The sequence below is a fragment of the Benincasa hispida genome, chromosome 12, assembly GCF_009727055.1.
Source record: "Benincasa hispida cultivar B227 chromosome 12, ASM972705v1, whole genome shotgun sequence".
Classification (NCBI taxonomy): domain Eukaryota; kingdom Viridiplantae; phylum Streptophyta; class Magnoliopsida; order Cucurbitales; family Cucurbitaceae; genus Benincasa; species Benincasa hispida.
In genome coordinates, this window is record NC_052360.1 from 71112789 (window position 1) to 71116907 (window position 4119).

Here is a 4119-nt window from a genome sequence, read left to right on the forward strand (position 1 = left end):
CATTCATCACATTCTAGTCCGTGTACATTCATCTTAGATCGACGCATACCACTTGCACTAAAATCCATTTCCATACGACCCATCATTCTCTACTCAACTCTTTTGTATCTTCTTGCACACACACATCACCTTAGTGTAAATAACACATTTCTTCATACTTTTAGGAAATCCCTACAACATCTACAATGCAAGGTCTGCGTTAGCTTAATCTGAATCCCCGAGTTCGACCCTGGACTTACCTGGAACCTAAATTGAATTTATACTTGGGTCTGATTTAGGAAAACTTGAACGTCAAATAGAGGAGTGTCATGCGTTCTATTGCACATCTCTAACGCATCAAAGTGTTACGAATACATCAACGCATCAAGACATCAATGCATCAATGCATCATTCATACTTAGAACTTATTTTTCCAAATTATTTTATACAATACACTCTCAGCTCAAATCACGATAGCAACGAACAAGTTTTTGGCACCGTTGCCGGGGATTCAGCAACAAAACTAACAAGAAATTTTGCTTGTATCTTTTGTAGGAACACTTCGTTCGAAGGAGTATTACAAGCTAAGCCTAAACTTGTGAACGTTTATGAGCAGGGAGAGCACTTCTGAACTTATATACGACCCCAAAGTTGAAAGGACCTTTCGACGAAGAAATCGATCTAATCGTCATCGAAGGTTAAGCCAACAACTTCTCAGACAACAAAACAGGCAACAAGAAATGGCGGATGAACAGGCAAATCAGAACTTAGCTCAACAACTGGCTCACGCTGCGCAAAATCCGATCTTAATGGCGAACAGTAGTACGCGTCCCATGAGGGAGTATGCGTCTTCTGTATTGTATGATTTCTCCTCAGGAATCATATACCCTACGCCAGATGAGACAAGATTCGAAATGAAATCTGTGATGCTTCAAATGCTCCAAACTGCTGGAAAATTTGGGGGTGATCGTGGAGAAGATCCTCACGCCCACATGAAACATTTCCTGGAAACATGTAACTCATTTATGATTCCTGGAATCACCCCAGAAGGGATCAGGCTATCTTTGTTCCCCTATTCTTTGCATGATGACGCAAAGCAATGGGTAAATTCACTAGAGCCTGGTAAGATCACAACTTGGGAGAAGTTGGTGGAGAAATTCATGCAAAAATAATTCCCACCTACCACCAACGCAAGGAGGCATCGAGAGATCATGAACTTTGAGCAAGAAGAAACTAAAACCTTAAGTGCCGCGTGGGAGCGTTTTAAGGGATTGGTCAAAAATTGCCCGAACCATGGATTACCACTAACCATTCAGATGGAGACTTTTTTATGGTCGATTGAATAGAGCATTGCAGATGGCAGCCGACGCAGCTGCAGCTGGTGGAAGTATGGATAAATCTTATACTGAAGTTAAGGAGATATTAGACCGCATTGCTAAGCACAACATGGAATGGGTGGACGATACGTATGACGCAAAAGCTGACAGGAAGAGGAGATCTCAGAATGTTAATTCTATCGATTCCAATGCAATAGCCACACTCTCTGCACAAGTGGCTACTATGACCAACCTTTTACAGAATATATCGCTAGGGAACGCATCAAATCAGTAGAAGGTGAATCAAGTAGAAACGTTCATGCAGCCCATGGTTAGCTGTGTGGGCTGTGGAGATCCCCATTCCTACGCTTATTGCCCACAAAATCCACAATCAGTATGCTTCATTAAAAACAACCCATTTTCAAATATATATAATCCCGGATGGAGGAACTATCCAAATTTTTCTTGGACAGGAAATCAACAAGAGCACCACCCAGGGGCGAACCAGCAGCAAAGACAAGGACCGTTGCCTGCATTCCAACCAACGCATCAGCCACACCAACAGTCCTTAGTAGAGGAGATCGGGCGTTGAGCTCAGCATCTTCGCTTGAAAACGTATTAAAGGAGTATATCGCCCAGAATGGCGCGTTGCTAAAAAGCCAGGTGTCGTCTATCAGAAACCTAGAGATACAGGTGGGGCAGATAGCGAGTGAGTTGAAGAATAGGCAGCTTGCAGTTTTGCCTAGCAACACTGAAACTCCTAGGAATAACAATGGAAAGGAGCAATGTCACACGGTGACGTTGGGAAGTGGCAAAGCTTTTGAAGAAAGAACCAGGAATCCAAGAAACAACAATCCTTCAAAAGAACGCAACACACGTTCAATGTCATTGAAGATCAAGAAGAAAAAACGCCTGAAACCACAAGCCATTCAGAGCCAAGCACGTCTAACGCGGGAAAACCTGCGGTGCCGCTAAACACACCATTCCCTAGACGCTTAATGAAGAAGAATGATGAACAACAATTTAAGCGTTTTCTTGAACTCTTGAGGCAATTGCACATCAATATTCCACTTGTAGAGGCCTTGGAGCAAATGCCAAAATATGTCAAATTTTTTAAGGACATTTTGACAAAGAAAAGAAGAGTCAGCGAGACGGAGGTAATTGCGCTAACGCATGAGTGCAATGCCTTAGTAAGCAGCAGTCTACCCAAGAAACAGAAGGACCTTTAGAGCTTCACAGTCCCGTGCTCGATAGAAGGGTTGGATGTGGGACATGCATTATGCGATTTGGGAGCAAGCATTAATCTCATGCCACTCTCAATCTTCAAGAAATTGGGAATTGGTGAAGCATAACCCACTTCTGTTACTCTTCAACTTGCTGACAGAACGATCAAGTATCCTGAAGGAAAGATTGAAGATGTTCTATAAAAGTTAACAACTTCATATTCCCAGCAAATTTTATCATCTTAGACTATGAAGCAGACATGGATGTACCAATTATTCTTGGACGACCCTTTCTAGCCACTGGGAAAGTTTTAATAGACGTGCATAAAGGAGAATTGACTATATGCATAGACAATCAAGAAGTGAAGTTTAATGTGTTAAACGCATTAAAGTTCCCGGGCAGTGAAGAATGTCAACTGAACAGAATAGAGTTGCCTGAAGAAGAAGTGACCCAAGTGTGTGAGGTCCTCGCGTTGGAGGAAAACATGAAAGAACCTGAGCCACCAAGTCTTAGTGAGCGGCGGACGAAACCAACGCGTCCATGAGGATCCGCCAGAACTTGAGTTGAAGCCATTACCTAGTCACCTTAAATATGCCTTCCTTGGAATAAATAAAACTTTACCTGTAATTATTTCTGTGAATCTTACCGATCCTAACGAACATTCTCTTTTGCAGATGCTGCAAAAGCACATGCGTGCAATAGGTTGGACGCTAGCGGACATCCGTGGCATCAGCCCATCTTATTGCATGCATAAAATCAGGCTGGAACAAGGGAAATCGGGATCAATCGAGCCTCAACGAAGGCTGAACCCCATAATGAAGGAAGTGGTCAAGAAAGAAATCTTAAAATGGTTGGACGTAGAAGTGATCTATCCTATATTTGATAGCAGCTGGGTAAGCCCAGTCCAATGCGTTCCTAAGAAAGGGGGAACAACAGTGATAGTCAATAGCAATAATGAGCTCATACCTTTGAGGACTGTCATGGGCTGGCGCATCTGCATGGACTATAGGAAGCTCAATACAGCAACTAAGAAAGACCACTTCCCCTTTCCCTTCATTGACCAAATGCTTGACAGACTGGTTGGAAAAGAATTTTATTGTTTCCTTAATGGATACTCTGGTTATAACCAGATTTTGATTGACCCAAAAGATCAGGAAAAGACAACATTCACCTGTTCCTTTGGAACGTTCACGTTCAGACACATGCCCTTTAGGCTATGCAATGCATCTGGAACATTACAATGGTGTATGATGACAATTTTCTCTGACTTCTTGGAAAAGACCATTGAAGTTTTCATAGGCGATCTCTCAGTCTTTGGAGACTCATTCCAATCATGTTTAAATAACTTGGAGACCGTCCTCGCTCGATGTGAGGAAACAAACCTTGTGCTGAATTGGGAAAATGTCACTTTAGGGTGACTGAAGGAATTGTCTTAGGCCACAAATTATCTAAAGCTAGGTTGGAAGTTGATGAAGCCAAGATAGATGTCATAGTTAAACTTCCACCACCATCAAATGTAAAAGCTCTATGAAGTTTTTTAGGACATGTTGGTTTCTATCGAAGGTTCGTTAGAAGATTCTCTCCAATGGCGAGATCTCTA

General features: G+C 42.3%; 1 non-coding gene across 1 annotated transcript; it reads right to left on the reverse strand.

Annotated features, from left to right (window-relative positions):
- Positions 1–1175: 1175 nt before the first annotated feature.
- On the reverse strand, positions 1176–1279 carry LOC120068635. Its single transcript, XR_005479272.1, has one exon. It is a non-coding gene; the product is annotated as a small nucleolar RNA R71 (small nucleolar RNA).
- Between the last annotated feature and the right edge of the window lie 2840 nt (positions 1280–4119).